We start from the raw sequence: 22,669 nt of genomic DNA, 5'->3' as shown, positions 1-22,669 counted from the left end.
TATTTTGCTACTTCGTAATACCTAATGGAAGGTCACAGTTCTCCAGAACATCAGCGCCGTGCCCCTGGTATAACCGAACTAATTACGATGGTACTTAAGCGGATACAAATATTTCACGATAACATCCTCACACCCCTTTTTGATAATAGATCTGTATTAAGTGACTGCTTCATTTTAAATGCGAAACATTTTTAGCAAACTTTGGCTACTTGGTATCTATCTATCTATCTATCTATCTATCTATCTATCTATCTATCTATCTATCTATCTATCTATCTATCTATCTATCTATCTATCTATCTATCTATCTATCTATCTATCTATCTATCTATCTATCTATCTATCTATCTATCTATCTATCTATCTATCTATCTATCTATCTATCTATCTATCTATCTATCCGCCTACGACATTTAGCTCTCTTGGCTGTTTTGATGATGATATCGATGCCAGAATTGCAATGGCATAACATGACTGTGTGGCGAGCATAAGTGAGTAGTCATAACATTAAAATCATGACATGTGTGATATAATATCATGATTTACATTTCGTGGTCTTGGTGCTCAGCAGTGGTTTCGTTCACATGACATATTGCAAAACTGGAATGGTAAAACGTGACTGCATGGCGAACATAAGTGACGGACCGTAACGTTGAAATTGTGACATGCATTTCATGCAAGTCATGATTACATGCTATGCTCATGGTGCAGTTGTGGTCATTTCGCTAGCTTCACATATACTAAATTTGTTATACGTGACCTGAATGTACGACGATGGTAAATGACACGTCCAAACATGATAATCATGACATGCGTGTCATGTAAAATTGACTATATTTTACGCTCATAGCGTGCTCGCGGCCGTTTCGCTAGCTCCACATATACAAGATTCGGTATCACTTTACGTAAATAGATGGTGAAGGTATATCACACGTTCAAACAAGATAATAATGATATGCGTGTGATGTGAAACATGACTGCTTGCTACGCTCATAATGCACTCGCGGCGGTTCCGTTACCTTCACATATAACAAATTTGGTATCACTATCACTGACGTGAATGGGTGACGAAAGTAAATGACACGTACAAAATGATAATCATGACATGCCTGTCATGTAAGACATCACTGGATGATATGCCAATAGCATGCTCGCGGCTGTTTTGCTAGCTTCACATGTACCAAATTTGGTATTACGTCACGTGAATGGACGAAGAGCACAAATTCCAGGCGCTAACAAAATAATCATAACACAAAATTTATGTACGGCATAATTTACGTCCACCTCGTAACGTTGTGCTGATTTTAAAAGTGACATATCAACCTTCCTTATTCGTGTGGCGCATATCATCGGTTCCCACTGTACGTGGGATCCGCCAATTTTTCAAAGTTAAGCTCACAGAGGTAGTATACAAGCACGTTTTATTTTTCACATAATCTAACGATAAAATTCCCGTGGTTTACGAGAACACAGCAGCATTTGCGAAAAAAGAAAAGGCAGCTGCTTGAAGCCGTGAAGCGTAAGTGTATGCCAGATGCATGAATTACTTGTAACAAGTACCTGAAATTATACTGTTCTGCCTTTTATGACGCCAAAGTGAAGGATTTCGCTGAAGGCCATCTTGCACTACTGAAAAATAACCTTCGTAAATTCTCGAAAACGAAAGGTCAACGAGGCCTGAGAAACAATATTTTGATGCAAGATTCCAACAACTCCCCATATTCGGAAGCTCATACTCGCGTAGGGTAAAACTGTTTTCACATTCATTTTTACCAAAGCAGATAATTCTAATTATTTCACTCTGCCCATTAACAATACGTCGTTACATTGGCCTTTTGTCTCTCCTTTATAAATATACCAAAGCCACTCGATCGCATTCACAACGTTACTTTCATTTATCGTACAAGCTACACAATGACTTCAGCTACTCCAGCGTCTACGGTGACCCTAATGCTTTTAACTACTAATCTCTCTAGCGTGCCGTAGAACTGTGGAAAAATCTTCTCAATAGCATTGTCCTTCAGCATAGTGACAACATATTTCGCGAGCATCTCACCATCCATTTCTCTGGTAAAACTTAGCTGGTGCATTTCTGCTCATGTTTTTTACAACCCAGTTTTCTTTTTTTTCCAATCGTATTTTATTACGAAATTGATACTCTTTAAAGTTTTGTTCTACCAAAAATATTTTACTAGTAGAAATAAAGAATTTGGCAAAAATAATAGACTAGAAACAGTATACTTTTGTACTAGAAACTATTTTGCCGTATGCAAAACATTGGTCTAGAAAAAGTAATAAAATCTAGCAGTCCATAGTGAATCATATTTTATTGCTTATTTAGCAATTATTCGTAAACGTGCTATATCTGGCTAAGCGGTACACATTCTTTACGAGTATAAAAAAAACCTGTCATCGACGATTTACAACGGCAGTTGTACGTAGGGCAGTTACTCTCCGGGGTGCAGTTCTGAAAGAGAGATGACAGGAACCATTACAAGCTTTCCTTTCACCGGAAATTAGCTCATACCTATTTTAGTTTTGCTAACTTGACAATCACACTCTAAAAAAAGAGCGAGTAAAAAGGGTGTCTTTCTGTCCCACAACAATAATCGTGATCAATATTGCGTTCCATCCTTCCGCTATCGCCCTGCGCCCAATACTTTTCCGGTCACGATCGACATGCCCATTATCAGGGTTACATTGCATTCTCGATAGGAAAGTGGCCAGCGCCGAGTTTTCAAGAAAAGAAGCGCACGCAAGCCTGGTGACGATTATTGTTGTGGGACAAAAAGACAGCCTTTTTACTCGATATTTTTCTAGAGTGTAGCATGTCCGACGATGAAACATTCCACCACATTCGACGTATTCAAACTATACCACTCCGAGAAGTTTTCGTGAGAACTTTTTGTTTTCACAGTGGTTTCTTAAAATATTTCAGGCAAAGCCTTCGAATGAAAGATGAGTCGCTTCGTTTATTGCTGCGTATAGAAAGTCGAATCACGTAAAATTGCTTCATTTTAGTGATGCTCACACGACCTCTAGGGGCAGGCATACAGTTGTTTATTTATGAAAGAAATTTTAACATCTAGCCTGTAATCTCTGAATAATTTTTTCGCATAAATAACATTTTTCAGAACCTCAAACCATGGCATTCGTTGTTCTCGTCAGTTAGAGAAGAAGCCCCTACATGCAAAGTATTGCGAAACACGCGGATAATTGGGTTCGTTTTTGTGTACTTGGCGCAAAAAGAGACAGCCCTTTTATTATGTGATGGTGGACTACAAGTGTAGTTGATGGGCATGCCCCCGTCTCTGGTGCCCCCGTCGGCGTTCTTCATGAGTACGTTGCTTCTCAGGCGTTTTGATAAAGCGCGATCGACTGATACATAACACCTTCTACCATGCTAATGCAGCCTCTACACTTGGCTGACACGTCGAACCGCGCACGAAAGACGTGCAGTTGTACTTTAGTTTTCTGAGCAGCCTCCGGAATCAGGCCCACTTTCAAAGACCATTTTCCTGATTTGAAGACGTGACGATGTCGTAATGGCGACGTCATTGCTTTCCTCGGAAATGTGCTGTCAAGGTGGGTAAAGAGAGTAAGGAGAGAGTGCGTGGAATAGCTATGTATAGCAGAGAATAACGATAGGGGGATGGGAGGGAGTAAAGCGATGGCGTAGAGAATGGAAAGTAGAAAGAGGGAGAATAAAGCATACCATAGCCAATGCAAAATGGAAGTGAGGTAAGGAAAATGCTTGTGAGGGTGATGAGAAAGGAAAGTGAGGAAGGTGACACAGCACCATAAATGAAGTCTTGTTTTCGCTCCACGGGAGCCGAAGAGTCTGCATGTTTCGAACGACAGCGTGGCTGAATGGCTTGGAAATCATTGCTGCACATATTCTGCAGCCTTCACAATGAATGTGAGTAAAGAATTTTTCCACTTAGCGTACAGACGCCACATATGCAGCAGATAATCATCTTATACTCTCCTCTAGAAACTATTATATTCCTGAATTATCGTAACTGGCTTAAGGTTTCTGCTATATTAATCGTTATGGTGCTCTGTCTTTTGGCGTCGTACATAAGCATTTTTTCGATACCTTCGTTCAATAGGCCTAAGCAGTGATGGGCTTGAAGGCGTCGGTCGTTGTAAAAAGGTAACAGCTTTTGGTCTCTCCTATGATGCTCGCAAGAAATTAAATAAGAAATGCTTGCGATAACATGGTGCCAGGTGTGTGCAAGACTAGACCATTTCGACAAGGTATTGCAAACTACGACATCTTTGTGCAATACTTACAGTTTTAAATATTTATTTCCATTCGTTTTTTTTTCTCCGTACTATACAAATATGTAAAGGTGCAAATATTTTTATTAGATAGTGATTGCTTGCTGGAAGCATCAACAATCCACGATAAAACCACGCTGCTTCCTCGCCGGCTGTTTTCAACCCCTGCTGTTGCAATAAGGAATTGAACGCTCACGTTTCAAGCTAACCCAACTTGACCGTTAGAGAGTGATTTATTTTGTTTAAATTTGGAACATCGTAAACTTTTAAAAGGAATTCATAATGTATTACTGTACCGTAGTGATGGTGAAAATATAGATGTCATTTTTTGTGTGTGAAATAACAAGTCTGGAAAGTCCACGACTGCAGCTTCAAAACTAGCGAGACGTACCGAACACCATATCCAAACCTTCAACAAAAGCAGTGATGCTGCTAGCAGGTCGAGCAAGCAAGTTGCGAGGAGATAAGTGGTATATGTCTCATTAACTATGAAATAAACAAACCATACCAACACCACCTCAAACAATATCCGGTATCTACAAATAATACCGAAAGCAATATTCGTTGTTGCGTGCATATGCGCTGCATGCCGCCTCGTAGAAGTAAATCTAAGGTCATAACTCGAGCACCTAAATGTTCTAACAAGGGAGCGATAGAAATCAAACTCGCACAAGACCAGTTTCTGTTGAAGTATGAAGAAAGTTGCCTCTTGTTTGTCCAGTTACGTTTGGAAAAGCTGCCTTAAATCGCGTTTCGTGGCGAAATTATTAGTTAGTATGGCCCTGTGGAAACTCAGCCCTATGGCTATTTCACGAGAATTGATAATCTTTTCGTTTGATGAGTATCCTTTGGTAATTGGGTCTTGTAACAGGAGGCGACTCGTTACATGACAGTCTGGGACTATGGGACTGTCATGTCTTCCATATTCAACCGCATGTATGTCATGAGTGTTACTCCTTTGTGCCGCCTCTGTCACAGGAATCCCTAAATGAGAGCGCAGAACATATCGCACGGTGTTTTGAGAAACACCACAACAAAGGCTAGGTGGAAATAGCCTTCACTCTGAAGATTACGTTGCTTGTAGGAAGCAACGCCCACGTAGTAGACGTACACCCTGCTCACATGACGCCCGCTTAGTTCTCGGCGCCTTCTTGTTTGAGCACTGCGTCGTCCCTTGTGGAGCTCTGGTGCTCCTCGGCACAAGGGTCACGTGTAAATGTCCACAGTCCCAAGGATCGAATTCCCCGCGTTCCTCACCCATGTGTAGTGGGCACTGGAGAAATAAAATACTATGACCCCTGAGCAGATGTCAGCCTCAAGCCCGGAGGGAAAGACTGCTGCGTATTGCAATGAGGAGTGTGTTCCAATACTCACTGTAGACGACTAAATAGACGGCTAAATGGACGGTGCACATTTTAAGTCCCATTCCAAGTCACACGTCACCGGCAACGTAGACAGCTTCGAGAAGACCACATCGTAGACAAATGCGACGCAGGCTACATTGCGGTCGAAGCATGATGGTGGCTCAGCTAATCGCTCAGATAAATCAAATCTCGCCGGAATGATCGTCTGCACACAAGCAGACGCTTTCCCAGACGCTCAATGTGAGTAACGTTTATTTGTTTTTTTTTATTTCAACACGAAATAGGCCAGAAATCACAACTGTTACGTCTGTTTATTTTAGCTTTTTCTTTTCGACGCGAGGTGGCGCATCGTCGAGTGAAAGCCGTCTAAATGTGTTCCACTTCTCGGACAGCATGGGCTCGATGCTGTCTTCTAAGCAGTCTTCATAGACTGTCTACGTGCTATCTAAGAATTGGAACGTAGCCGAGATCAACGCTTAAGATCACAAATTATGAAGTGAATTAGTCTACAATTCTAAGTACACTAGTGCACAGATACTGACCTATGCACAAGTAAGCGGCCAGGACACAGCGCTGTTTTGCATAATCCCTTTCTGCAGTTATTTGTTTGTTACAATGATTTGAATTACACTGCCTACATTCTCACAGCATCGTCCGAAACAATGTGGTGAAATCAACCTATTTCGGGTTTGTGGGGCAGTTCTATTGTGGTATGAATTATGTTGACAACCCAGGCGCATTCTTGCCATGTGCGTCGCAGTGACCGTCGTGTTCCGTTTTAAAATTATAAAAATGAATTCTAAATTATATGCAATGTACTGCGATGTCATGCTTGGTTTGAGTGTTCTCATGAGCCTTATACTGCCGAACAACAGCGTTCTGTAACTGGACCTTGCTGAAGGAGTGTTTCAGGGCACCTTCAAGTACAAGCCATCTGGCAATTCTTGTCGAAATAGCGTACACGTTAGAACGTGAAACCTTTATGTTGAATGATTGCACTTTTCGCCTAAGTGACGCAGGCCTCCCGACGTCCCTGCAAGCGCCATTGTGCGGCGTACACGGTCACCGCGTTTAATTCCTGTTTGCACCACGGCCGTTGGGAGCCGCTCACGCTTTCACCCGCCCTTAGTAAGGGTATAACTCGTATTATCACAGACCTGAAAACAACGAAGATTTTTGTTTCTCATATGCTTTGTACATCTACGGCTCGACATTTTATGAAGTGCCAATGCGCATTAAATATTTCCGTATTAGGTCTGAAGGAGCAGTGTTTGTATGAAAACGCGTTTCATGTGTCAAATGCCGCTAGGTAACTGTGCAAGATAATTTGTATATATTAAGTTATCGGGTTTTAACTCGCATGAATTTTTACTGAGTTATTGAGAAACGCAGCGGGTGATTTTCACTTTATTTTTCAAGAGAATGTATTTACCTAACGTAATAGCCCTGCAAAAGGTGTTTCTTTTTATTTTCGTTCATCTCCGAACAGAATTTTGCGCAGTGAGTGAGAATCGCATCCACGACTTTTCGCACAGCAGCCCAAAACTATGCCGGCACCAATGCTGTACCTCGTTCAAAATTTCATTGCACATGCCGCGATGGAAATCGGGTAAGTTTACAACCTTGCCATCTAATTATTTCTTAAAGTACCAGTCACCGTGTACATGCAAAACGTTCGCTTTCGAAAAAGGTAAGATTTTTTATGGCTGCCACCTGCGAGCGTGAAGCCCACTGCGTGCTAGTCGCGTCTCTCAGGACTCTAAATAAAGTCCTTCTATCCATTCATTCCTCTACGCTGAGCAAGTTTACACACTATGGGCAGTGACCCTCCCGCGATCCCCTCCGTTTAAAAGCTGAGGGGTATACGAAACAGACATAGGGGGAAGACTGTGACTTCAGAGCATGACACTGTAGAAATTTCTGTCGAAGGCATGCACACGCGCTGCTCTGCTTTGCAAAAAGATGCCGCCAGCGGAATGTTCTTGCCAACCAGCCCCTGCTCCGAGGGAGGGTATAGTGAGCGGGATGCCCGCAGTGACGTTTTACAAACAGAGAGAGGAACGAATTCCCGTGGAGGAACGAAAAAGTAAAGAGTGAGCACTGCGCAATGTGATACGGGGAAAGAAGACCATAACAGGGCAGGCATGCTCACGCCAACCTTCGCTTGCAACCATTTTCACGATTGATTAGAAATTTCAAATTTATGTGCGTTTTTTTATCGTAAAAAACGTTTTGTTGGCACAGGAATGCGATGAAGGATTATCAGCAACATACTCACAAATTGACCGCAATAACCCTGTTTGTTTGGATCGGTTATGCGTGGATATTGCGTACTGCCAGCGCCACAGAGGCCACTGAAAATGTAAAAGCATGTTTTTAACTAGTCCTGGGGAAAGCAACGCAATAAAAATTTTCAACCAGCCTCCATTTCCACTAGACCTTCCGTAAAGGTTAAACCTCAGGAGAAGCTACCCACGGGCTACAATTCTTTCTTGGTCACTAGTATTCGAATGAAAAGCAGTGTTTAACTATTCATCTTCATTTGTCACTATAACATAAATGCACGACAATTGCCGAGAGCATGATATGAGATGGCTGCGCGGATGATTAGATTGTCGCTCACTGTGACTCAAGCCAACCCTGTTTTTCTAGCGAAAAGGGGAGTTAAATACTTATTTCTTCAGTTAAAATTGTGAAAATGGTCTGGGGCACCACCTGGTGGCAGAACCTTCAGTTATACAATGTGCCCTGTCGTATGACCATAAATTAGTGTGTGAGGTCAACAATTTTTTTGTTAGTATTGAAAAATGTTTGGTTTTTAACAGTAAGAGATATTACTTCACAAAGATATACTCATAGGCCGGCATTAGAAGTGCACATTAAAGTGGCATTGCTTTCGCATTACGTAATGATCCCATTCTCGTCAGCGCGTCTTGAGCAACTTTTCTGCTCGCTCCTCAAACCGTGCTTGCAGTTCCCGGATCGCTAAGATTTTTGAGCGACGTGGTTCATCTATATATACAATTCGTAGAAACAATAATGGGTACAGCTAGCCGGCACGATCATGAATATGTGCAGTGACACTATTGACGACTTGCTTTAGTAAGTCACTTTAGTGAGTTAGTCAGTCAGTCAATAGTAACGGTGTCGGTACAAGCCATCCTCGACACAGGCGCAACAACCTTGAGCGCAGGTGCAAACAACGAGGTACAAATACAGAGAAGCTGTATAAAGTCACATCGTCTCATGTAAGGGCTTGTTATTTTCAAAAGTAGTCGTGAAGGTCGAATAACTGTGGTTAAGCATAGTTACAGGAACTCCTACGAAAGCAGAACAACGAGAGCGTGCATAGGTCAATAGGTGGGATACCGGCATCGCTATCAATTCTCAGCGTTGATAGACAAAAAGGCACCTCCGTGTTCAGAGCCTGTAAGATGGCCCACCGTGGTGGTCTAGTGGCTAAGGTACTCGGCTGATGGACCTGCAGGTTGCGGGATCGAATCCCGGCTGTGGCAGCTGCATTTCGACTGGAGGCGGAAGTGATGTAGGCCCGTGTACTCAGATTTGGGTGCACGTTAAAGAACCCCAGGTGGTCAAAATTTCCGGAGCCCTCCACTACGGCGTCTCTCATAATCAAATGGTGGTTTTGGGACGTTAAACCCCACAAATCAATCAATCGAGTTAAATGCTAAAATGACAGAGACAAAAGGAAGGGATTTGCACACACTAATGCTACCAACAACAATACTTTTTTCTTCGTCTTACAACTGATGTACTTTTTTTGCGCATGAAAGTGTTCACGTGCCTGGTATGCACATAACAGGCATATCAGTTTGCAGGCCAAAAAAATAAACTGAGATTTTATTGCGAGACTAATTATATAGACACTCACGGCTGGGTTTCGCCGCCGGCGTCAGCGTTGATGTCATGCACAGTATATTTATACGTATCTATATATATGAATACGCAAGAAACAAAATAAATGGCCCTGTATCTGCATGTTTTACTGCAAATGTCGTCGAAAAACGATAGTCTTGCATGTGAAGAGAGTGAACTAAACGTTCATTTCATGTTCCGGGCAAGAAAATTGGTGAATAGTATTCCAGAAGCACTGCACTAGATACTCTAGATCCGTGAAGTGAAGGTGAACGAGCGCATCGAGGCACGTTAGACACGAGCGCTATATTGCAGTTATCTTCGAAAAGGAAAGAAGGTGCGCGCGCCCACGGAGAAAGATGCGTGCCTGTCTCGGAGGCGATAAGGTGTAGAACGCAAAGCGACGGGCAAGTGCCACCACCGTGTCGTCTTAGCAAAGAGTTGGAAAAACTTGCCTTTTTGAGCATCGCGTTGCACTGTTAGTGCAGCGTGATTAACGCTACCGTCATTAGAATTATTTATGTGTGCCTTATCTAGTGTAAAGCCACACATACAAATTATTGACGTGTTGTTATGGTGCCTTCGATAGGTTCAAAAATTGCTAGGTAATTCACAATCACACAATTATGAACGCTGAAATCTGAGAAATATTGCTGGGCGCGGTGGATAAGGTTGACCGTTAGGGGTATCGCATGGTGCCGTTTGGAATATCGATACGGTGGACAAATAAATGTACAGACAGACAAAAATTTTTACGAAGTACCCCAAGAAAGACTATCGTCTTCAAAAGTCCAGAGAATATCGCAGTCGAGGTTGATGCTTGCGATGAATTCATACCTATAAGGTTTTTCCGATCTCGAGTAAGTCGTCATAGCAGGAAGTCGTCATCGCAGCAAGTCGTGACAGCAAGTCATCCAGCAATCCGCGAGTGAGAAGTGAGAGCGAGCGGCAGCCGCCGGACGTTTATACACGGACTAGCGCTCAGGCGCACCATACGCATAGGCGGCGAAGCAAAACATGGTTGGCGAGGGAGAGTGGTGGAGAGACACGCGCGAAGGTGCAGTACCAGCGAGAGGGAGCTGTCATGCGAGGGGAGAGGCGTGCGCCGTGAGCGAGTGCAAACCTAACGAGGGGAGAGGCACGTCAGCTGCGTGGCGCCGTGACGTCATGGCGCGGGAGAGAGGTCGAGCAGTCCGTGCGGCCAACGCCACCGAGAGTGGAAAGAATTTCCTCTAGGTGGTGTTGGTGCGGCGCGCGCTGCCACGGCGTGGAGGCGCCAGCTGCACAGCGCGCCGTGACGTCACGGTGCGGAGAGCGGTGCGGGCGCACGCAGCCACGGAGTGAAGGGCGGAGCACGCGCAATGACGTTGCGTGTGACGTCACTGCGCCGTTGCTACGGACGCTTTTTTCCGCTCCTCGCGCCGTTGCTAGGAGAGAGGAAGAGGCGCATCGTGGACGGTGGATTCAGGGTCGCTTATAAAGTGCATTCACACTTAAAAGACCCCGCCGCACGGAATCGGTAGTGAAAACATATTTATTTCATGAAATTTTCTGCGGAGAAGCATTTTCAAGCTCCGAGTAGTCGGAGATGCTTGGCTTGCGGTGGGGAGGACCTTAGTCCAAGGCTTCGCTTGCAGCAGCCGCTCTGCAGGCCCGGTTGATCAGACTCAACTATCTTCCAGGTTCTCGCTGGCCAGCAGCTCCTCCCATCGCTCCGCTGTTGGATTTTGTACTGGTTGTAAGGCTGTAATGGCCTGACACTCCCACGTGACGTGGTACAGAGTGGCTTTAGCTGAACACCATGGGCAGAGAGTAGAGTATGCTGAGGGGTGCATTTCACTCAGGGTGTGCAAATTTGGAAACGTGCCGGTTTGAATTTGCCTCCAGCTGACCGATTCCTCTTTATTTAGTGTTCGGTGTGGTAGCGAATAAGCTTTCCCCTAAGTCCTCTGTAATGGTTTAGGATGGCCGAATAGTCGCAAGGGCCCGGAACGAGTTCCTCAGGGGCGGAGTTGGAAGGGGCTCGGCTCGCATACCCTCAAGCTACCCTATCCGCTACCTGATTCCCCTCCAGTCCCATATGACCCGGAGTCCATATAATTTGATGCCAAATTCTGAGTGGATGTGGGTTGGCTCATGCGCCCCTGTAGGTAGATGCGGGAAGCTGCTTGAGAGTCCGTGAGAACTGTCAGCGACCTTCGTTGTCTGTAGCCGAGTGCGAGAGCGAGCGCGATGGCAGTTCCTTCAGCATCGGTGATGTTGTGGTACCGCACGGAAGCGCTGGTACGTTCTGTGAGTGTGTGGTCCACGACTGTGGCTACAGCCTTATTGTTTGCTTGGTCGTAGTCGGCGGCGTCAACATAGTACGTAGTGTTCTTGTGTGCATAAGTTCGCTCGAGGGCTTCCACTCTGGCTTCCTGCCGGCCCTGATGGAGTCCGGGAACCATATTGCGGGGCATGGGAGCGACCTTATAAGTGGCACGAAGTTGGTCCGGAATGGGCTTGCGAAGAGCGGCGTCGTGAAACTGGCTGATGTAGCCAAGGCATAGAAGCAAGCTCACGGCCTGTAGGTGTTTGCGTGAGCCGTTGCAGTTGTGTGGCGAGTTGCGCTTCACAAAGTTCTTCAAAGGTGTTGTATAGGCCCAATGCGAGGAGCTTGCTAGAAGGAGTACCTGTTGGTAGCCTGAGTGCCGCTTTGTAGGCCTTGCAGAGCATTGCGTCTACTTAGACCTGTTCACTTTTGGAGAGGCGTTGGTAGGGCAAACTGTATGTCACCCTACTGACCACGAGGCTACGTATGAGTTTCAGGGTGTCCTCCTCGCGCATTCCATGGCGACGAGTGGCTACCCGAGATATCATTCGGGCCACTTGCAGTGTAGTGGTGCGGAGAAGGAAAAGTGTGTGATTCACATGGCGGTTCGACTGTACCCACATGCCTAATATTCGAATGGTGCATTTCTCTGGGATTTATTTGCCAGCAAGGACGACCTGGAGGCGGGAGCCTTGGTTGTTCTGCGCCGATGGTGGGAGCTTGCGTCGATTAATTCGTAGAAGCTCAGATTTTTCTGTTGCACAGGCCAGGCTTCGTGCCTGCGCGTATTGCTTGACGCATGTGGCTGCCTGCTGCAGGTTATATTCTTTTTCTCCAAGGGACCCCCACGTGGCCCAGACGGTGATATCGTCCGCATACATTGCGTGATGGATGCTATCGATGCGGTGGAGTTCATGTGCCAGGCCAACCATAGCTACATTAAAGAGTAGCGGAGAAATCACTGAGCCGTGCGGGCTGCCCTTGTTTGGATCCCTGGTAACGTGTGATAGGATGGAGCAGAGACCGACTGAGGCATTGCGGTCAGACAAGAAGGCGTGAACATAACTGTACACGCGCTGCCCACAATGAAGAGCCTCGAGGCCCTCAAGTATGGCCTGGTGGCTAACGTTATCAAATGCGCCCTTAATGTCTAAAGTCAATATAATGTTTTCTCCTTGCTGGGGGGCGTTATGAATGACTTCTTTTAATTGTAGCAGTACATCCTGCGTTGAAATATGTGCCCGGAACCCGTACATAAGTGCGTGAAAAGGTCATTGTCCTCGAGGTAATCTTGCACGCGATTAGTGATGACGCGCTCGAAAAGTTTACCAAGGCAGGAAGTGAGGGATATTGGTCGGAGGTTTTCGATCTGAAGTTTTTTGCCCGGCTTCGGTATCATTATGACCTCCGCGTGCTTCCATTCAGGAGGAAGCGTGCCACGTTGCCAATGATCATTGAAAAACACCGTGATTTCTTGTACAGTGCTGTCGTTGAGGTTCTTGATAAGGGAGTACGTGATTCCATCTGTCCCAGCAACTGTGTTGTTATTGCTGCTGCAAATGGCTGCGTAAACTTCGACCACCGTTAATGGTCGGTCGAGAGTGTCATTGGCACGTCCACGATACGCAGCCTGAGATGCGAGTGGGTAAAAATCGCCAAAGCATTTTCGCTGGACTTGATCCAGCAGCTCATCGTCTGTACCTTCAAAGGCGTGTATGAGGCGCATAACTGACTTATTCGTGTCATTTTTGTTTGAGTGGGGTCCATCAAAGCGCGCAAAATGTGCCACGTGCGGGCCGTGCCCAATGAGCCTCGAAGAGAATCGCTAAACTGGGCCCAATCGAGTCGCGCCAGTTCAGTAGCGTACTGCTCTGCCGGAGTGGTGAGTGCGGCGATCCTTAGCTTGAGGCGTTGGTTATGTTTTTGCGTCCTCCATCTGCGGATGATGCTCCTTCGGCTTCCCACAGATGTAGCAGATGGCCGTCCACTTCCGGCAATGCTGGTGTTCTGTTAATGGTGGTGGTCCAACGCTCTCGAATTTCTTTAAGTTGGGTGCACCAGTCGGTGAGGCTTGTGAGGCTGTCGCGTGAATGTTCGCTCTCACGACGAAAGGCGTCCCAGTTTGTGATGCGTGCTTTTCCAACATACCGACGCGCTGCGCTCTCTGTAACTTTTGTGCGGAGAATGAAGTGGTCGCTGCCCAAGGATTCCTGCAGGTTGTCCCAGTTATAGTTTGCACGGCCACGGGCGAAGGTGAGATCGAGGCAAGTGTCCCTGCACACGCTGTTGCTGATCCGGGTAGGGAACGCGGGATCCGTAAGCAGTTCAAGCTGTAGTTTTTCAGTGGCAGCCGCAAGCTGTTTGCCTTTGACATCCGAATGGTTGTAGCCCCAGCGTTCGTCGAGAGCGTTGAAGTCGCCCAGCAGTAAGAGTTCTTTTCCCTGGGCCAATCTGCAGGCACCCTTTACGAGGGCATGGAAATCACTGGTTTTTCGCTTTGGGGCGCTATATAAGTTGACAATGATGATACTTTGCTTTTCTCCTTTCTTTTTTGCCTTAGAACTAGCTCCACAATCACATGTTCTATGTTTGTGTCGTGGAGGTTGTCTAAGCCAACTGTGGTTAGCGCTTTGTCAATCAGGATGGCCGCTTTGCCCTTTGTTTGACTATTATAGGACTCATAACCTGAAAATATGGGTGGCGTTCCGGGCTCCTTAAGCGCTATGACATCTGGCCGAGCAAGGTGTGTAATATAGTACTGTTGGAGGAGGCTCCGCTTTCTGCGGAAGCCACGGCAGTTCCATTGCCAGACTTCTAAATGTTCGCCAATGAGTGGGGCTGTGCTGTCTATGGTTAATTCGTTGAGTGGAAAGGCATTGGTATCGGAATCTCGGCTTGCGATGCCAAAGTAGGAGTGAGGATGAGGGCGCTGGGTGTCCATGTGGGGGTAGCAAGGATTTCGGATTGCGAAGATTTCGCATGCGAGGATATCGCATGCGATTCCAATCCTAGTCTATGGTAACCTTGATCTTTCGCGGCGTGCGAGCTACGAGTGGCCCTTTTCCTGCGTATGTTTTCGCCTGTTTCAGCAATCCGCACGGAATCGAACACGGCACCTCGACGTCGCGAATGCGAGGCGTTAACCACTGAGCCATAAAGGGCTATCGCCTCCAACGTTTCAATGGCAAGTCATTTATATCTACCACTTACCACTGTTGAACGGACTTTCAGGGGGGTGGGGGCTATCGTGTTTTAAGCCTTATCAGCAAGATGGCGCTTGAGCGCGCGGCGGCTCTCATCTCTCACGTGTACTTTGGCGGTTGATCTCTCGCGCGCCCAGATCTCCCGGTGGGGAAGATCGTACGCCTTGGCTGGCGTCGGGCTTGCACTGGAATGATTCTGTGATAGTCACGGGGCGCACAAAAGTCAGAACATTTGTTGCACAGCCTCCGTTTGCGATAAGGGTGCGCTTTTCAGACTCAGCGAAGTAAGAACTAAGACGCCTATTCACGTTCATCTGTACCTGTGAGTACGTTTCGTTCGTCTTTGTGCGTGAGAAACGTGGGGCACGTTTCGATCTGCTTGCCATTCTGCACGTTACCTTCCAATTTGCTGCCATCGCGTTCACGGCTTCGCCTTTGCGGCAAAGCTGTGACTTTTTTCTGACTTTTTTCGTTAGTGCTTCTGTGTGTACGTTTCCTCCTTCTCTTGCCGGTCCTTTTGTGCGCTCGACTCGCACTACTCAGAAGTGTGGCAGCTTGGGCTAGTTGGCATGACATGACGATAAATATAGTGCGAGAACAGAACGACGATAAAGAGATCGTGTACTTTTAGTCTCTTTGTCATCATTCTGTTCTTGCGCTATAACTATCGTACAACTCGCCATGTTGCTTGCTCTACCATGCTGCTCTGCACCTGTCTATGTGAACACGGCATCGAGATAGTACGTGGGCGTCATGAACAGCCTAAGGAGGTGTGATGAAGCACCCGAAACCACCACAACGTTGACGCAGGGACAACCTTCAGTACGATTACGACAATGGCGTACTCTGCCGTGTTTCGAGGTGCATGAATAGTAGTCACGCCGTAATATAGACGGACAGGTGTTTCCAGAACTTCTGTGCATGTTTGCGTGAGTGTAAAATATTATTAGCCGTTTAATATCAATTAAGGGTGAAGCACCTCAAAGGGACACTAAAAAAATTATAACTTTCTCCAGATTAACAAATCGTGCTCTAAGAACTCTAACGCCCTATGTTTCAATATTACAGGTTCATCATTAGCGGAGCAAATCAAGGTTGAAACTTCATTTCTAATTTTTGCAACCAAATTACCGCGTACGATAGAAATAATTTCAAAATGTATTTATCGCATTTTTGCTACATTGGCTCGACGTAATTTTCTGAAACCTCGTATGCTGGGTCTATGGCACCTACAGATGACAATGCACTTGAGGTTTAACGCGATAGTGTTAAGGAGCTTGTTTTGCAGAAACTGCGCGGTTGGTGTCGTTGGTTGTGAGCGAAAAATCATCAGCCTATGCATTACCAAAAAATCAATACCGTTGCAAGTAAAATGAATAATACAAAAATCCTGGGTCATAGTAGGGATTCACCACGGGTCGTTTGGGTCTGAGTGGGGATCGAACGCGGCTCGCTGGCGTGGCAAGCGGATGTTCAACCACAAAGCAACACGTCTGCTTGTGAATTCAGTGAAAATAACATCATGTGCTTGGAAATTCGGTGAAAGTAACTTTCATGCTTCACAAACACACGCGTCCTGTATACGCTTCGTAATGCACCATGAAAATCGCAGTAATATTGCGCGGTAGAAGCGTACCTTGCCATCAGGCGTCAGAAGATGTTATTATCATAATGACTTGACGATTTAAAACCAGTCACCTACTATGAAAGGCACACAAGTTACTGCGCCTATGTTCTTCAGGTCACATAGTGCGTGCATAGCAAGTTCGAAAAGAATTCAGCCACTAAGTGTTGAAAGTACGAAATAGAAATAAGATATCACTATCACGTTCAGCTCCTAAATGCAAAGCTTGCCCTAATTTTTTAAATACCTTTTGTTTGAAAGAATTATATGGACACTTCTTCGGCACCATCAAGGTCCGTATAAAGTCCAAATTGACAATTTTTGTGTGTAAATCGTATGCTGAAACGGCGAGGGAACGCTCGCGAGTACTAACGAGACACACGACTGAAGCACAGATTGGCCTGCTGTGTTGCAAGGCAGCTGCATGTGATATAACACCGCGTGCAAGGCCTACCATCGACTGTTTCTTAACCATAAACAAAGCACCTAGTCAGTGTTTCGTCGAATAAACGAGTATGGAGGGACACCGGCGCACAGGGTCTGCGTGTCTCGAACCGCAGCCTCATCTTTGACTATTTATAAGGGCGCGGTCGCAAGTGATGGTGCACGCGCTGTCTCGGCAGGCATCAGCAAACGGCTCGTGCACCTTTTTATGCGCTGAATTGTCATTGTTTCATACGGTAACCACCTATATGACAAACCACATGTAAACCATGTCTTTTCCGGGAGTGGAAGCATTTTCATACATCCAATTTTTGCATTTTCGCGCGATTAGATGACAAAGAGTGCTAGCCTAATTTCATGATTACAATACAACGTCTAGCTATCGCATTATATTCTTCGGCCCTTGGGGTAAGCAGTTTCTTCTTTTGAGAAAACTCAAGGAACAAACTTTTCGTTCGCCAACTCTTGATTCTTGAATCTACTTTCATCCGCCCACCGCGCCCCCGCCGATCCAACGAACCCCGCGCCGTTGCCGTGCCGCCATCAGAGATACAAACACTGCCGTGCCACCAGTGGTGAATCTGGAACCAACGCGCAGGTCCGCATGCGAGGCAGCTTTGGTCACTTTACTAAATTTGAGACGCAGCGTCACCAATTCATAAACTAAACGCGCTTCCAGTCTAGCGTAGGTGCAGTGGCCTTGACACTCGATTATCAGGGCCCCATACACGCAAAAACTTCCTAATATGTATACCCGCAAAAAGAGGCCTATCATTGAGATGTTTTAGACAAGAAATGCCCCGTCCGTCTTTCGCCGCAGAAAGAAACATGAAGGGAGACGATGAGGGAAAGGGCGGTGTGGTTGTGTCGACCAAGCCAAAACCACGAACTTTGACCATACGCTCACGGTCGCGAGAGCTGACGCAAGCGCTATCCCTGCAGTCGATCGCTCGTATATAGGTGCTGTAATGTCCGCGTTCACTTGGTGTTTGCACTAAAGACAAGAACACAACTTCACGCTTTGGAGTAGCCATATTCATTTGTTTCGTTGATTAATATGAGATCAGATCCAAAAGCGCCAGCAACTAAAATTACTTTGTACAAAGATGCGATACTCTTGCGGTGCGGCCCATTTTCGCAAGCTGCCCATGATTCACGAGACGCTGCTCTTTCTTCCGTGGTGCTTCGCTTTATACCACCTACAGGGTTGCAATCTGTGTAATCGGTATGATGCTTCGACAGTGCAGCTCTGGCCGAATGGCTCGCCTTACGCCATCTCCTGCCGCCGACAAGAGCTCTTGCTGAGTGGTGCCCCGTCCTCAGAATTTTGCGACCGTGTCCATCTTTCCTATCTTCTCCTTGCTTCTGGGTGTCGCTGTCCCTACGCCCCGCTCTTTCCTTCCCCTCTCTTTATCTCTATACCTCTAATCATATCCTTTGAATCTTTCCTTACCCCCATCCCTCGTGAGCTTCTGTTGAGGTGTCGTACCCTGTTGCAGACAGTTATGGGCCTCACTTTTCTCTTTTTTCTTTAGAATCACACTAGGGTATGATGCTTATTTTGCCTAAAACCATGTAGTGGGTGAATAGCAACTTTGAAATATACTCACGCGCTTAACTACTTGTTGTTTAAAACATGCTACCCATTACACTAAATGCAGCCATATGCGAAAGCTTCACTGACAGAAGTCCCTTTCAACTTTATTGATAACATTGTAAAAATCCACAACTAAAACTTCTCTAATAACATAATATCATTAAAAAGTATGCACTAAGGTGTTCAAGTACGCATTAGGAACAAGATATTGCTACAGCGTTCAACTCTTAAAGGCAAAGCTTGAGGGTGACTTAATTTTTTTAACCGTATACGTGCCGAAAATTGACTATTGCTACAAAAAAACGTATCACGTATTAAGTTCTACACTAAGCCATAACACAAAGAAAAAAAGAAGGATATTTCACTTACACGAAGAAGCACAACATGCAAAGCGGCAGTAATACAATGTATTTGCCCATTGTAGTGGTTTCAAGGAAGGCACACTGTGATCTTGCAAATAACGCGACAGATATTCGAACCCATCACTTATAGCTTTTTTCATGTCGTCTGACAAAAAAAAGAAGAGAGGAAACTGGAGAAGCTGCACGTTCCGTAGAAGAGGGGCCTGCACAGAGGTCAATTTTGGCACGCAGTTTGTACTAACTATTTATCTGTCCGTGATTTCACCAAGCATAGAAGGTATGAATTTATTTTCCTCACGTTATTTGGGAGACAATACGCGATCCTACCACGCCACTTGCCTCTCAACAGAGGCGAAATGCTAGACACTGGTGTACTTAGAGTAAAGAACACATATTTCCGGATCGATTCGCTTCGGCGTGCCTGATAACAATATTGTCTTTTAGGCACATACAATTCCATCAATCAAGAGAATACACGAAAAAAAAAGGCGGAAGCAGCTCAATGAACTTTCAATGAACTTTGAAATCACGAGTCACATGTTTTAACTGGAAGTAGGAAGGTTGTTTTTATTACATTGTTGGCTTCTTTTGAATAAAAAAGAGTCACAAGGACAAACATTTATTTCCATCGTGATTGAACTTACTTCAGGTCTCAGGGAATGCAGCGGTAAGGTCTCACCAAATTTCAAGGACACCGATGGTCAACGTTTGGTTGGATGAGCAATGTAGGGCTTTACGTTAATAAATCCTTCCGTAGAGTGGTGAGTGGTATAGGAGCTGGGTACTCAACCCGACATACTACGCAACAAACACCCTTCGAACTTTGCAAGCGCCGTCGTCTGGCAGCTCTCTCGCAGGCAACACTCGCCACATCTCGCTGAAAAGAAAAAAATGATAAGATGGGGACCACAGGCTAACGTATTATAACAAGGAGAGCTGCTAAAACTATTAGATCTCTGTTCAAGAGTGCGAAAACGCAGCTTTATGTCTTATGGCAAATGCCCTAACGTGCTACGATCAATGACCAGTGAAACATTGTGGGGGCGCTTTTGCTAAGAAAATTATGAACTTATTTGGAGACATTGACATTAAAAATTACTGTATATTCAGGAAACTAATGATGATGAGTGGGCGAAGCAGCGGGATCATTCGGTGTTACCGTAAATCACTCGTTACATTGTCCAATCACGCATGTAAAGGAGTGTCGACCGATGCACACTTATATAAACAGTAAGTTGTACTGAGTTGTGAACTTCGTTTTGCCTTCATCACTACTGCTTTGTCGTATGGGATAGAGCCTGAAGTTTGCAAAGACGATGTTTGGGCCCTTTCCACTAGGGGCTTGTTGGTTGTTTCCAGTCGTGCAAAATGCATCGTAAATGCATTTTGCACAACAACGACGGCACAAGCCGATGACGCAAGCCAGTCGTTGTCCGTGATCATCAGCGTCATCGTCATGGCGCATAGTCATCACCTTGCATGTGCCGTGCCGTAATGACCGGAAGAAAATGTTTGGTTTCCAGCGAGCATGTTCATCATCATCAGTGGTCGGTACGGCGCACAACACCAACGCCAATCACAATAGACAAGCCGCTACCTTAAGGAGTTTTGCCCCTAAATTAATGCGTGGAGTGCATCCCTACTGAAACGTTCCGTAGCGATGTCCAATAATTCCGTATGTTTCCGTAAGATTCTTACGGAAATATATTGAAAATATATGGGGAACATATGTATTCTTTATGGAAACATATGGAATTATTGGACTCAGATACGGAACGTTTCAGTAGGGATACTTGCCCAAAACGTTAAAACTCAGCAACAAAAGTCCACCATCTGTATAAAAGAAGTTCTCAAGGTCCGCATATAAGCCCGAGGATGTCTGAGGTACAGAGGTCGTGGGTATTTTATCAAACGTATTGCAGAAAATTTTCACCGTTTTTTGATACGTAGAGAAGACTTCACACGCGTCTGCAGAGTCTTACGCATCTGCCGTATACGTTTGAGACATTGAAGACCTATTGTACTGCGCCGAAACGAGAACGGTTGGAAAATCAATGAGCTTTGACCAGCGTCGATGCGAGTCTGCACACTGATCTTGCCGCTACTATCCGGCAAATCGTGCCGGATAAACTAAACTATGGTGGCACGAATTGTTTGTTTGAGGTCTTTACAACATCTTGTTACCTATAAGTCACATTACTAGGTACCGGTAGCTGATTCTGCACTGCAGGTATGTGTGACGGACATGACGAAAACAGGCAGATTATATTACTTCTTTGTTTTAAAAATAGAATATAACAAATGGGAGTGTCATTAACACAGTTGAAGCTATGCAGCCAAATGTAAATACAAGCACGTCTACTTCAAATCTAGCTCCTTCTGCGGGCGCCAGCAATGCAGTAGAGCCCACATTTATACTGGGTTATTCTCAGAAACCAACAATATTGTCGATAAAGTCTTTAAGTGATGATTTAAGTGACATTTTACATAATACCATTAGTAACGTAGTTGAAGAATACACTGTGCGCTTCACACGATGTAAAGTGCATCAAAGAAGGTGACGTTTCAAACTTATAAAAATGTGTGTATTATATTTTCAGGTTCATAACGGGCAATGCTGTATGCTCTTGTCTTTAATACAATTAACAGTTCACGGTGCACATGGCTGTTCCTTGTACATTAAGGTTATCTTCAGAGGGTGCAAGCACCTTTGGCCAAACAGTGCTTATATTCGTCCCTGAAGTGTGTGACACCAAGGCCAAGAATGAACACAACGACATTTTCAGGAAATTATGTTCTCTCTTACTGGCATGTTTCAATGGGCGCAGGCTCAGTTTTATGGCCGCTTTTAAAGAAAAGAATGTGATTTTCCGAGAAAGTATTAGGGAAGCTCCACGCCAAGGTTGCCAAAGCGCAAGAAAGAGATGACCTGGGTGACGTATATTTCATCTCTATTTTTTTCTCTTATTTTTTCCACTTTTTCTAGAGATTTCCTTCCATTTTTCTATTTATTTTCACTTCTTTCACTTTCTACCAGTTTCTTGCTCACTCTTTGTCTTTCTAGGTTTCTTGCACTTTGTTCTATTAGGGCGTGCTTTTTTGCTCTCGGTTTGTTCTATTATAATGTACTAGAATATGTGGTAGTCTGTTCAGGCAGCCTCTCTCGCCATGCTTCCCGTGAAGCGGCGCACGTGGACAAAAAACCGGTTCTCAAGGCGGCGCTGCCGCCTTGAGGTTCTCAACTTCCTCATCCCACCCAAGAGTTGGTGGGATGAGGAAGTTAAGAGAGCCATAGCAAAATGTCAGGAAGCCTCTAGGGAACACAGACATGCTAAGCAGCGGGGTGGACCGACAGATGATGTTGAGAGAAAATGTGACATCTTTCTAAGCTGTAGAAGGGATGCATCCCTTCTGATCAATGAAAAGATTAGAAGAAAGGGGGCTCAGTGGCTGGCAGAAGTACATAAAAAGGATAGAAAGGCAGCTGCGAAATTTTGGAACCATCTAAACTCCCCAAGAAATGACACAAGCCTAGAACAGAGGTTTATACATACAGCTCAAGGTATTAGGCTAGAAGGGGACGAAGCTATTGAATATATAAGTG

The 22,669-nt window shown here is 45.2% G+C and overlaps 1 long non-coding RNA gene across 1 annotated transcript; it reads right to left on the bottom strand.

Annotated features, from left to right (window-relative positions):
- Positions 1-2,308: 2,308 nt before the first annotated feature.
- On the bottom strand, positions 2,309-19,260 carry LOC142774401 (uncharacterized). Its single transcript, XR_012886382.1, has 3 exons — positions 19,073-19,260; positions 7,927-8,002; positions 2,309-2,467 (listed from the first exon to the last, which is right to left on the bottom strand). It is a non-coding gene; the product is annotated as an uncharacterized LOC142774401 (long non-coding RNA).
- Positions 19,261-22,669: the final 3,409 nt, after the last annotated feature.

Source organism: Rhipicephalus microplus, chromosome 10 (assembly GCF_043290135.1).
Source record: "Rhipicephalus microplus isolate Deutch F79 chromosome 10, USDA_Rmic, whole genome shotgun sequence".
Classification (NCBI taxonomy): Eukaryota; Metazoa; Arthropoda; class Arachnida; order Ixodida; family Ixodidae; genus Rhipicephalus; species Rhipicephalus microplus.
The sequence above is the reverse complement of the archived record's forward strand: the minus strand, read 5'-3'. Positions and strand labels throughout refer to the sequence as shown.